Here is a 14589-nt window from a genome sequence, read left to right as displayed (position 1 = left end):
CAAGACGCCTTTTGTTTAGACAAATTCCATATTAAAAACAAATTGCAAATCATTGTGAATTTTTCAGCTGAAAATGTAATTACAACATTTGTATTTTTTTCTTCTTCAGATTGTGCTTTAAAGCTGTGAGAAGCCATCGATTTAGGGAAAAAACCTCTACCAAGGTCATTTTATTTGCTGCATAACTTGCATTCGTTCACTTACATCAGCAGGGCCCTGCAGCGCACAGCAGTACCTTGAGATGACAATTATTCTGATTTGGAATTTTGTGTACCATAATTAAACAGTCAGGTACCAGCAGACATGTGTTACCCTGAGATAACACACTCCTTGGAAGTATCATGAGACAGAAGGTGAAATTAGTGCCTCCAGTGACCTGGGAAACACATTATCTCACCACTGCACAAGCTTGAGGGTGTATTGTTACTGTATACCAACTATTAGCGTTATTAGTTGCATCATGATTGATTGCGCCATGTAAAACATATGTTTAAAACATGTTCACTGTTGTGCATCACACGATAATTATGTCTGACTCTGAAGGACCAATATACCGTGTGAGTTGATAGGAGCATGAAGTATTGTGGTTTTTTTCACTGGGATATGCAAGACTGGCAAAAGTCATCGCGAAAGGGACTTTAGCATCAGAGTCCCATGGCTTCCACGAAACCAGCATCCATTATGCGGTAGAGAGAGTACTCACATGTGGTCAGTTGAAGTGGAGTGTTCACAACCATTGTGCATCACAGCTATGGGATGCTTTCTGATGAATATATGCGTGTGTCTGTGTGTTTGCATGCCCAGAGTGATCTTCACAGTGTTTATTTTTAATGTATGATTATTTTTGTCCTCCCTTCCTGTGCCCGGTGCTGTCAGTTGTTTCATTTTTCAGGTGACCGACAAGAAGCATTTTTTCCACCACTGCCAAGCCTGGCAGCGTACGTGGGACACGGGCCGGCCGGTTCAGCGCAGCCCTGGCAGACAAAGGGCTTTGTGCTGCCTGCTCCTTCTCACAGCTCCGCAGCGAGGCACCACATCAGACGGAAGAGAAGGTCTATCTTTAATCTGAGCTACTCGGGAAATTCAAAGGAGGTGGTTGAAAACAAGAGCGGTGACTGATTCCCGTAGGAGATCGCTTTCCTGTTCCATTTGATATAATGAACAGGATAATCAAAGCAAGGTTAGAAACCCCCTGTACCTTTTCTCCGAGGATTTTTGTGATGTCAATTCACAAGGTATTATAATAATTGAACACACGTGTGATAATGATTTAAAAAATAGTTTCCTTTTTTACCTTTAGAATAATTTGCATACAGCTGCTCTGGCAAGGTGCGTGTCTTATGAGTCATCAGGCTTGTAGTTAAGCATGTTAAACCTCATTACACCTGCAGATGTTTGTTTCTTTGCCTCTTAGTGTCTTTTGGTCTTTGCTAAAAATAGTTGCAGTGCCTCCATAGGGTCTGTATTTCAAAGATACAGTGTGATGTTGCTATTTAAGTTCAAATCCACTAATGAAGCAGAAATCTGGTTCACGCTCAGATAAGAAGAGCATTAGAAGGAAGACAGATGCTGTGGAAAAGATGTACCAGGTTTGGTTGGGCTGTAAGGTCATAACCTACTGCCTCATAGTAATTGCTCTTTCCTTTTAAAACTGGTGTGCTGCCAGGACTGTGCTGGTTTCTCAACAAGGATCCCTGGAAGGGCAAGAACGAATTGCTGACCCCAGTCCCTGGGGCTTCCCTGGCGGTTCCACCTCAAGGTCTCCCTTTGCATGGCCTGGCTCAGCGCCGGGGGATGAAGCCCTGTGAGGGGGAGGGTGGCCCATGAGCCACCTCCTACAGCATTTGCTGCAGTGTCCCAGGAGAATCCAAAAGAAACATTTCCTGGGCTGGTACTTACGCAGTGACCCTGGGTCCCCCCGGCAGCTCTTGTCGTAGCTGGTACCACGTGAAAGCACAAGTAGAGCTTTAATGCGAAGGGGAGCCTTATGTCCTTTGCTGGCAATACCTCCCATATAAGTGAAATGTGCTACTCTAATGTGTTTTAGACAAGTCGATGATTTTTTTTTTTCCTTTTTTTTTTTTCTTTACGATGAGGTTAAGGTGTCAGTGCAGGATCTTGGCTAATTCTGTGCTGGCTTTCTTTGCACTTCAGTTGAATCCACATGGGATGGTGATACTCAGCTCTGCATTACTGCTATTTCTCACTTTAATGACCCTGGTAAATCTTTAATGATTGCCATCACTGTCAGAAGGGCACAAAGGGCCCTCGTCTGTCTTGATGCAACCTAAGAAAATATGCTCACAGATGTCAATTAAAATAATGGCATTGGTGGTAGGTCACTTGTATTTTTATGGGCACCCACCTCTTCTTGCAAAAAGCAGCATAAAAATTCCACTCATAATCATTATATTCACTAAAAAAGAGTAAATGTGGATGTCTTATGTTTTGTTTTGATTAAGCAGGGCAGCACATCCCTGACAAAATGAATTGGGACAGACGCTTCACAGAAATGGGCCTAGTCATTTCAGTAATTCAGAGTTCCTAAGATATAGGCTGTTATTTTAAATTAGGTATTCTGAAGTGTGAAATTTTCATCCTGTAATACTTGTTTGAAAGTCTGTGTAAGAGAAATTCATTTAACATTAGAACCAAGATTTTTCCACCACTTAAACATTGTTTCATTGTGAGTGATTTCTCTATTGCAGTATAGCCTTTAAGACATAATTCTCTCAAATTATGGGGTATGTTAACGGCCCTGTGAGCTAGGAACTGGATATACAGATCTCCTATTTTCATTAATAGCAGTTGCCTGCCTAATTCACTGAGCAGCACAGAGAAGATGTAGCCCCATGGGTCAACATCAATGGATTCAATGAGGTCTTCACCCTCTAAAAATGTCATTAATAGGAGTAATAGCTGACTGCGGGCCCTAGTGCTCTCAACAGCTGCAGCAAGACGTCTCTCTGGAGAGCAGAATTCTGACGTAGAGGTGCTCAAGCTTGTTTGGGGACACATCGTTCACTGCTGGCCAGCCATTTGGGCTCTTAAGAAGTCAATAAACGTGCTGGAGAGTTAGACTTTAAGCCTAAAATTAGGCTCATCTCGGTGAACCATGGGCTGTATTTGACAGGGTGGAGTGATGTCTACTGCTCTTCTCCTTCCTCCTGCTTGTCCTGTATCACCAGCTCACCTGAATGTAAGGATAGACCCTGACCCATTGCCACCTGCCTCCACTCCTCTCAAAATTAAATTTTTGTGCTAAGCCAACCTACGTCTTGAAGGGAGTTCACTGCCCACCAGGAGGTGCCCCCGTATGTCTTTTCATGCCTGTTTGGTTACAAGGCTGAGATTAATTGGCAGGTTGACCTAAGGGCTTTCATCAAAGATGTCAAAAGAAGGTTTGTATGGTTACCTCTAATGCAGGGATCTGGTGGTACTTCTGCTTAGAGGTGATAGAGTGTGGGATCAGGTTATCCTGTTTCCTGAGTCAAAAAGTTAGAGTTGGGTATGGTTTTTTCCTTATCATAATGTATTCAACTGCACATTAAAATGTAATTTTTTCTAGAATATGCTTTCCACAGAAATTTCAAGGTGCTGTGGCTCTAAACCCGATCAATAGGATATGATTTTATATAAGAACCCACCTTCTTGTGCGGCATTTCAAATAGAGAAAACTCGAGAACATTTTTGCTGTACGTGGCAGTTAGTTAGTATTTTAATCCATACAACATCCTGCACATGAGAGCAGAGAAGGGTGGATGACCTAGGAAAACACTGTGTAATCTTAATCTTATTAAAAAATAATAATAAAAGTATTCAAGCATTAATATTGGATACTCTAGGTCATTATTTTATCCATAAAGCATATATTCATAGAAGATTTTTATTACACTTCTCTGTTCACCTAACTTTGTAGTCGCTTTTGATTTTGTTTTTTTCTGTAGTTATTTTCCACTTCTAAGTCATTTGATCTATGTTTTCCTTTAGACCTCTGCCTCTGTATAGATTACCAGAAAGAAGTTCAATTACAATTTTGTCTCTGATGTGGATATTTCTTTAGTGAAGGTTGTACAAAGACATGTCCTTCCTCCGGCTCCATTTCAAACAGGGCTTCAAATGCAAACTAAAAAAAAAAAAAAACACAACAAAAAAAGCCTAATCTGAGTAGTCCAAGACATGCTTCATTTCAGCTTTCATGAATATGTGCTTGATATGTCAACAGCAAATGTTTAACAAGCTTCAGTGCTAGAGGATTTGAGTAGTCCCACATCTGCTAATTTTCTACTTTGGATTTTATGTATGGCTTTGGATTTTACATACAGCTCCTTAAAAAAAAAAAAAAAAAAAAAAAGCCAACCAAAAAAAGAGTGGGCTCTTGAACAATATGTGATAGTATCAGATTTGGTTGGAATTTTAGGATTCAAAATTCCTCTGTTAAATATGCATTTTTCGCTTGTATGTGGGATTTCCTGCCTGCGTTTTGTGTTTTCCTCCTGCGAATAAACATATTACAAAAATTTACACTCTGATTATGAGAATATTCTAGTGGAAATACTTTTTTTTTTTTTACGCATGTTTTAATATAAACTGTGTAATAGTCCCTTAGTTAAAATTCTCACTTAAAATATTTTAGCCCTCTTTGTCAGATATGAATTATAGAAAGACTGTTCACCCTACGTTTACAACACTTTCATTGCTGAGTGAGTTCTGTGAGAATTTATGAGTAACGGTATTAATTAGTTGGATTATACATTTTTATTAGAAGTAATTTTCCAGCAATATAATTCTTGAAATTTGAAAGGTGAAGATTAACCTACTTGGAATTTATTCCAAAATCAAGGCTATAGGTTTTTAGTCTTTCTCTATAGGCATATTTTTATGTAAGGATATCACTATTTGTATCCATTTCCATTTTATGTTGTAATATTTTCCTCATGTCATTTTGTCTTCAGACATCTCTGAGATGAGTATCCAACTGAGATAGTGCTGCTTGTTAAGGGAGAGAGGGGTGCACAGCTGACCTTTCCCCAGATAACGTGTATATAAAGACTAGATAAGAATACCTTTTTCTTAAAGAGGGCTTGGATTTCAAGATGCTAAACATATCAGTCCCTCAAGGTATTTAAACGCTGCTTAACGCCAAGTTAAGCAGCGATTCCAGAGACAGCTAACCTTTGTGTTCAAAGGGAGGTCTTGACTGCTCTGCAGGATCCAGGGCCGTTCTGCCTACTCTTCTAACCTAAAAGGAACAAACTCACTACTGACCCCATTTCGTGCGACTGTAAGCTGGGTGGAAAGCAAAACAAAACATTGGCTCTTTCCAACCTTCAAACGGGAAGTGGTGGTGGGGGCTAAGCTACGCTTGGGCTTTGTGGGAACAGGAGTTGCCACGCTTCATAGAAAATGTCACCTTTTTTTCAAAATATCAAATCCAAATCTGACTGAAAAAAGGAATATGCTAAATGGTTGGTGGGTGTGGGGGAGAGGATGTCTTAATATAAGATATATTAAGTGTGAAACAAATGGCATTTGCAAGCTGATTGCTAAAGCTTGGACTCCCAGCTGCCTGCTTAGCCTGAAATCCCTCGGACCCAGGGACCTCCGTGAGACTCAGGAAAGGACCCGGATGCCCCAGTATCCGCCAAGCAGCCACCTCCCCAGGTACCATCCCATTTCCATGCTTCTATTGTAAGTTATATTTCCTTACGTATCTTAGTTGTGTAATTGAGAAGCCTAAGCATTTCTATAAGCACTTGGGTTTATATAAATGAATTTCAAACTTGCTATAACAAGATGTGATTCTCTCTTTGACGCTTTTGTGTTCTGGCAAAGGTGCACCTGAACAGTAAGTTACTAGCAATTATGTGTAAGAAATTAAAGAAAAGAGAATCTGTACTACTTGTCAGAGATGTTTGCAAATGATCCTGAAGGGATAATTTACTAAAACAGACCAAAGAAGTTGAGACAACTGACAAATTTATGTGTGCATGTTAGCACCTAACCTGACTAATTTATTATTTCTCCTTTGACAGCCATCAAAAGCTCTTAATTTCACAAATTTCTTGAAGATATACGTCTCATAATGTAGGGAAAAGCCTTTTTACAAAGGCGGCTTACGCAATTATTTTTTTCTTTTTCTTTCGGAAAGCATATCATATTGGATTTTGCAGTCAATTTTGGAAGGTATATTTCATGTTTTTAGTCTACATCCCTGTATTTACTATTCATGCTGTAGAACTTGAAGTTAAGAAGTAAATGAGAACATTTCACCGTCATTTGTTCAAATATTTCTAAAACTGATTTTGAGTTGAAAGTGTGACAGATGTCACGTTACTGGTACTTGATGTTGTAATTCAGGCACACATTAAATCAAAACTGCCATCAGAAAAAGCAGTCTTCCTTTGCTTCCTCTCTGTGTTCCAACAAAACTACTTATGATACCGAGTGGTGACTTTTTTCTGTCTTGCTATTGTCCGTCTACAAAACACCCAAACCTAGAGCCTTTTCAAACAAAACCTTTTTGGATAGTATAGATATTTTTTTTTTCTTTCAATTACAGTTTACTGTGAACTTCAGCCAGGGTAGCTCTGCTGTTGCGATTTGGCATGTGGAGATTATGAGCATGGTGTATGACTGAACGCTTTTTTCAGATCAGTGTGTTTGGAAGTGCAACGATAAAAATTCCCTGTACACACCAGTATTCGGGCATTCATTGCAAGTGTTTATATTGAAGCTTAATTTATAAATATATTTCCCGGAAATAAATAGGAATGATTAACTATTTACACAAACGGTTGTTAAAGTTTTTTCAAACTGACAGTTAAAAAAAAAAACGTAATGGGTTTGATATCTACCGGAGCTGTAACTTGTGTAGCTCTGATTTCTGCAGACATCAGCTGTAACGGACCTTCCCCAGGGCATAGTCTGCTTCCAGAAGCGACCCACAGATTCTTACCTACTAACTCTTGCCCCTGCTGTCGAAGGTGGCTAGTACACTGGTGGAACCCTTGATCTCCTCCAGAGTTTCTCTGTTTCCCCTAGGTAGTCCTGGAGGCCTTAAACTGATAGAGGGCAGTGAAGTGTGACGCGTGTGTGAGGGTGCGTGGAACAGATGCTCCGTCCGTCCTCCTGGACTAAAGCTCTGCTGTCTAAAGGCTTGTGAATTTGGGAGACCAGACTGATCTGGTAGATCCCTTCTAGCCTTGTGCACTAATCTTAGAAGAGAGAACATTTGTTAGAGCTGTCATTTTGTTAATTACAGGTACATTGATTCTTTTTGGAATTTTAGTAATTTTCCCTCACGAGATTATTATCTGGTATATGATTATGTGATTTATTTTCTTTTTCTCCCCATTTGGTTTTGCAGGATCTGGTATTGGAGATTTGCTAATTGTTTGGTCCTTATAAATATGTAAGAATCCTTTTCTTTCCTTATCATCACCTCACCAGCATCCCATAACAAATAAGCATAGATTTCATGTGTGCGTTTTATGTGAAAGTGGAAGTAATGTTATTCAGGTTGTCTTGGACAATGGGGTCCTGCAGGATCATGATGTTTTGCAAAGAAGGTGCTCCATGCACAGGATTCTTGACTTTGTAAGTGTCATTACAAAAAGGATTCCAATATTTTCATCTTCAGCATTAGGAGTTAAGAAAACATAGATATTTATGCTTAGGACAGTGAATGTGAAGGAAGATAATGAATGGTATTGAGTTGTTTATGTGCAAACTGCTCTCTGTGTCTAACTGCATTTTATTACTTATGTTTCCTCTTCATTCCCATGTTAGTTTTCTGGGGCTATGAAATGATGACAGACAAATACCTACTTGATATCCATCAACTTTGTTTGTTTGTTTGTTTGTTTTAGTTTTTTTTTTCCCCTTCAGTGTTGTAAGAATCAACTGTCAAAACCTCCTCACTTTATTTTTGTGGCTATGGGAAAGATGAGTTCCCCTGGCAATACAGGTAGAAATACATTAAAATATAAGTGTTTACACTGATGCAGTATATTCCAGTTTGGGAGACAAAGTAAACTGTATTGGCCTAAGGTCTCTACAGTAATGCAAGAATATGGTCAGATTTCCTCTTGCAGAACCCACTCTGTTGAAATACAAGATTACTGCCTCTAGACTGCTCTTATTCCTCCTTTTGGGACGCCTTTGCTGGCCTAACAAACCTTGTGAGTGGTCTTAAGTCCAACTGACCCCAAAGTCTAGAAGCATTTGCATGAACACTTTGTGTCATTTACTTTCTGCTACTTCTTTAATTTCTGCAACTATACTCTATTAAAACTTATTAGGATCAGCTAGTCATCTGATAGCATTGGTATATAGCTGCTCTTATTTTATATGACGGCATCAAGTTCTTATTTTTCTGCACAAGTAGATGAAGATGCTAAACCCCTCACATATGTTCTTTTACTGAAATTATTTTAAGTGATTTAAATCATTAAGAGCTTTTATGCTTCCCTGCTAATTGTTACTATACCGGCAGATTGGTACCCGAGTCATTTTGATAGCACTGCAAGCCTCCCAGAGTTTGGATGCATCACTAGTACAACCACTCCAAACTGCTATCTTGTGTCATTACCATTTATCATTTTCATCATGCACCAGCAGTATTTGATAGGACCAGTCTTAACTTCTGTGTAGTATTGAACAGATGATGAGTGCTTATTTCAAAGATAAAATTTTGAGTGCTTCATACTCTTTTAGCATTATCCATGTGGTGCAGTTCTGGAAGAATGAGTTGACATGGACTATATAGCATCCAAAAACGGCAACTAAAATTGTATTGCAGACTTTATATCACCGCTGGAGAAATGTGAGCCAAACAGAATTCATCTTCATAATCCTGATCATAGGCAATAGTTGCAGAGGTTGATGGTAAGAAAAATCTAAAAGCCAAATTTGAATTTGTATTGTTTGAGGATACGTGACAATACTGAGAGACGATGAATGATGTGTTTGCAGAGTAAATTAGAGCTTGTAGTAAAATGTTAACCTTAAAATCTACATGTTTGAACAAATTTAAATGGGAGCAAACTTGCTCTCTGAATATTTTAAATAGCTCTGTTACCTAGCTGTTTGTGTAGGATGGTTGTACATATGACTGATAGCAATTTCAGGATCAAAGTAATTCATGACATAAGTCAGTGTAATTTGAACTGGAGATAATGAGGATTATGCCCGCTAACACTGGAGATGTATTTGGCCCAGTGTCTTTGTAATCATTGTATAGACACAAGTCTGAAAAGAAGAGTGAAATTATTCCGATTGCTTTATTGTTTGATTTACTAGGTTCTAAATCAGGAAATAGGTTAAATGTTCCCCTTTTCCACCCAGGCCTTCTTAATAGCTGTTTTTGTACTTCCTAGAGTAAAATTATTAATATTACTATTATTATTATTAAAACAAGGGTTACTTTTCAGGACCTCACCTTTAAGACAGCATGCGGAATTTTTCCTTTTGATCTTCGCTCTTTTTTTTTTTTTTTTTTTTTACCCTTATGTAAACTTGAATTTACACTCCATCTCATGTTGGCAATCTGCCATGTCCTTCTGTGTTCTCATTTACTTGTCTCTTTGTTTTGCTGCTATCTTCTGGTGTCTTTTTCAGTAAAATTAACAAGTTCTTGCTTACACCACAGCTGAATGTGGTCCACTGACTGATACAAATATGCTGTTTGTGTCTGCATGTTCTTTGTGTCTGGAATGACTCCTGCTTTAATGTTGCAATTACCATATATAGCTGGCTGGAAAATTAAATTTTTGCATTAAGAATGTTTCACAAAAAGCAAGTTTCCATTGAAAATGCTTCCACTGAATATTGTAGAAATGTTCCTGTTTTCTTTGTGAAAGACTGCAGACAAATTTTTTGGTATTCTTAGTATTTTGTTAAGACTTTGATATAAAAAAGAGAAATTATATTAAGTGGGGTTTTTTTTAAATTGTAGAAGTCATACAAGTGTAAAAAATATTTTTATATACTAAAATACTTTGTATATGTATTTATATGGTGCTGAAAGATGTTACTGAAGGCCAGAAGTCAATATTATACTACCTGTCATCACCATGTGTGAGAGTAGTGTGTCTTGCTACCATAGACTAATTTTGGTTTTCCTAAGGAATTATATCATAAAATTAGTGCTCTTGAAAACTCATATAGATTAACTTATTTTTCAAGCGTTGGCAAGCAATTTTATCTAAATGCTTAAAATAGTTGTGCTTTAATTTTGCTTAAAATGTTCCTATAGCGCAGTGGTCTATTAATGCAAAGCACATGACAAATTAAATTGCATATGTAGGAGTTCTGCGTGATTGTAGTCACTTCATGTTATAGTTCCTATTGATAAAGGTTTGGGAACTATGACCAAAGTTTTATAAGAAACAGGTAATTAATCGGGAGGGATATATCAACTATCTATATAGTGCTCTGAATCTGTAAATAAAGTCCTGCTCCTGTATTTCATCTTTTTTCAGTGAAAAGTGGGCCCTGTCAAACCTTACATAGTATACCCTGAATCAAGAGCGATTTTTGCAAACATTGGCTTTAGAATCTGTGTGTGAAATTTGAAATGAAAATGGGTTTTGTAGTCTTGATCCGTGCAGTGGTAGAACTGAAATCATGGAAATTGCCTGGTGGTCTGGCAGAGGAAGGATCCATATCATGAGGAATATGGTGTCAAACCAGGCTGGTGGTACTGGAGCAGGGTCAGGTGGGGAGAGTCTCATAGTGTCTGTCCACACCACATGTAGCCACATCGCTCCAGTGGAGAGGGGAAAAAATAGCAGTGCTGCTATTACAGAATTATTCCAACGTTTTCACTCTCTGCAGAAAGTAATGCAGTGTATTATTTCTTCAGCTAAAAAAAAGAAAGTATTCCTATGGACTGTGTTTGCTGAGTGATCTGGTTGTAAGGGCATCAAGACAAAATGTTCATGCCTTCTGTAGAGAGAAATCTAAGCCGGAAGACATCGCACCGTAGCTTTATCTAAGCCTGGGGGATGAAAGCACTGATCTTGATCATGAAGTTAGCCCTGGTACCTAGATACACTCTGAGGAAAAAACCCTAGCCACCTTGTACGCTCTTCCTTTCTCTCTCTGATTCAAGCACATAAACTGAATCAAGGACATTTATGTACATATTACACAAACAGTTACAGATGAGCTGACAATGCAGCCTTACCAGTGCTATTACTGAAGCTAGGGTTTGTCACTTACCTGTTGATTTTACATAAAACTTAATACCTGTGGGAGTCGTCATAACACAACCCCTGGCATTGTCAGCCTTTGGGTGATGTTTTATCTCTTCCTAGCTTTTATCATGTTCAAAAAGCTGTGCCAGTATCCATCGACTCTCACACCATGTCTTTGGGAAAGCATAGGGGGAAATTTCTGGCCTGTTTCACAGATGGGAAAATGAGGCAGCACAAGAAAGGGCCTGCTGAAGGTCGTGTGCCCAGATGGTGACAGAAGCTGGATCAGAACTCATGACTTGGCTCTTAAATTTATTTCTAGTTGGGTTTTTTTTTTTCTTCTTCAAAATCAGCATGATTTTGGATGAAGTAGGTCATGAAGTGTCTGAGTTGTCTTCAAAATAAATAACTTGGGAACCTGCTACTCACCATTTAATACTAACTCATACTGGATCATCCTGCTTCTCACACTTTTCCAGAAACTTAGTACTCTGTATTTAGCATTTATACTACAGTAAAGCTTTGTTACCAAACAGGTAGGAAACCCATTGCTTTGGACTCTGTCCAAGGTTTCAATAATTGGTCCATGCCTTAAAATAATGCAGCTTCAGTTGTAGTGACTATTCCAAAATGATCCCATGGTAATCCCTGATGTTCTGGTCTGGAGGACAGTGGTCCTCTAGTGGTCAACGGCTCAGTGTCCAGATGGAAACTGGTGACAAGTGGTGTTGCTCAGGGATCTGTAATTGGTACCAGTACTGTTCAATATCTTAATCAATGATATAGACAGTGGGATCAAGTGCACCCTCAGCAAGTTTGCAAACAACAGCAAGCTGAGTGGTGTGGTTGGCATGCCTGAGGGACGGGATGTCATCCAGAGGGAACTGGACAAGCTTGAGAAGCAGGCCCGTGTGAACGTCATGACATTCAACAAGGCCAAGTGCAAGATCCTGCACCTGGGTCAGGGCAAAGCGTGGTATCACTACAGGCTGGGAGATGAAGGGATTGAGAGCAGCCCTGAGGAGGACATGGGGGTACTGATGAATGAAGCTACTGATGAATGACATGAGCCGACCATATACGCTTGCAGCCCAGAAGGCCAACCACATCCTGGGCTGTATCAAAAGCGTGGCCAGCAGGTCCAGGGAGGTGATTCTGCCCCTTTATTCTGCCCTTGTGAGACCCCATGTGACATACTGTGTCCAGCTCTGGAGCCCTTAGCACAGGAAGGACATGGACCTGTTGGAGTGGGTCCAGAGGAGGGCCACAAAAATGATCAGAGGGCTGGAGTACCTCTCCTATGAGGACAGGCTGAGAGAGTTGGGGTTATTCATCCTGGAGAAGGCTCTGGAGAGACCTTATTGCTGCCTTTCAGTATCTGAACGGGGCTTATAAGAAAGATGGGGATAAACTTTTTAGCAGGGCCTGTAGGAATAGGACAAGGGCTAATGGTTTTAAACAAAAAGAGGGTAGGTTTAGATTAGATATTAGGAAGAAATTTTTTACAATGAAGGTGTTGACAGACGGGAACCCACTGTTTATGGAACTCTGGTTGCCCAGAGAGGTGGTAGATCCTCCATCCCTGGAAACATTCAATGTCAGGTTTGACAGGGCTCTGAACAACCTGATCTAGTTGAAGATGTCCCTGCTCATTGCAGGGGGGTTGGACTGGATGACCTTTAAAGGTTCCTTCCAATACAAACTATTCTGTGAAAGGAGGGACACACTTGCAGAAGAGCTAATGCCAGCCCTTATCTGGGTCTGCTATTTTTTCCTTACTTTTATGTCATCCCATATAGTTGTAAAGACCTGCCTCTATTTTATCTCCCTAGCCTGGGTGTTCCAGACCTCTGGTCGCATGATACTGGTATGTGATCCTTAAATGCTGTTGCAGTTTTGAACTAAATACCAACATTTTTTTTTATGTGATTCAGACCAATGAAGTCTGCTTCTGTAGTTCAGCAACAAAACCACGGAGATTCACCAAATTAACAAAACCAATTAGAACAGATGGCAAAAGACAGAATCTCAAACCTTCCAGAAAGAAGCACCTAACATCCTGATTATATTTCATAGACTAAATATTGATTGAGATTAGTGCAGTAAGGCACTTTTTATAAATGTAATTGTCAGGTTTCGTTTCCCACAAACAGAATTATGGTTTAGCTGGATCAGTAGACACATTGTAACGTAACTTTAAGACAAATTTCACAAACAAAATAGCATAATACAGATTGTAACACCTGTACTCTTTAATTTGCAATTGTTTGCATGACGAAGGAGGAAATAATTTGTCACCAGTGAATTTGAGCTTATTACATGTTTTTCTTTTTCACTGAAATATTGTTTAGTTCTCTCAGTCCAAAACCTCATGGAAATGTCTGACTAAGTGAGTTGGCTTTTAATGAGAAGACTTGTGAGGAGGTGAATCATATCCTGCAATCTGAAGTAGCTCTTCGGTCTCTTTCAGCTTGTCAGATCTTTCCAAAGTCCTGCTGCGAGGTAAAAGTCGATCAGCACCTGTGAAGAGGCTCTCCATCACTGCATGGCCAGAAATGGCCTCTTTAATCACGACTCGGAGGGCATTTCAGTTCTACAAGAGCTAAGACTTTAAAGCTACAAAATAGGAGGATGAAGGGAAGAAAAAGAATTTTTTCTGTCATTTTAATGGCTTTAAATTTCACTTCAGTAAGATTTTCAGGCTTAGAGGGTGACATAGTGGTAGGAATTCCCAAGGTGAGTGGTAAGTGAAAGTGAGAAAGAGGAAGATGAGTTTTTTACTTCATCACTATCTTTTAGGATCTGCAATTCTAAGGAAAGTAGCAAACACAAGATCTACCACAAAAAACGTTGGCAGTGTCAGCAATAGGCAGATGCCATTGGTTCCAGTACACTTTCAACCAGGCAATGTAGAAGGAGATCCATTTTATTGGTAGGATAGGTGTAGGTGAAAAGATAAATTCTGCTTACTGCTGAATCCTGTTTGTAGAGATGAGGAAATCAAACCATCACCAGCATTTAAACCCTAGGGGCAGATTTTAATTGCTAAGTCCCAGAATGTGCACTCAAGATAAAGAAGGAAAAAAGAGTTAGAAATTGGCAGTTCAAAAAATGAATGGGGAAGCTCTTGTGTTTTGAAGAGTTGCATTGTAGGAAACTGCGATGCCATGGATGGAGCCAATGGCTACTTTGTAAGCTCCTTCTCATGCTGGGAACACTGAAAGTGGAAATTATAGCAATTTTTTTTTTAAATTTGTTCTGTTTATTGAAAGAGGGCTTTTAGGAACATTAAAGGTTGTTGATACATTGAACTCGTAAGCTTATTTACATGGCTTAATTTATATTTCTTGATGCAAATAGGTAGCATGCCAGAATGGGTCAAAGGGCT

Source organism: Chroicocephalus ridibundus, chromosome 1, assembly GCF_963924245.1.
Source record: "Chroicocephalus ridibundus chromosome 1, bChrRid1.1, whole genome shotgun sequence".
NCBI lineage: Eukaryota > Metazoa > Chordata > Aves > Charadriiformes > Laridae > Chroicocephalus > Chroicocephalus ridibundus.
The sequence above is the reverse complement of the archived record's forward strand: the minus strand, read 5'-3'. Positions refer to the sequence as shown.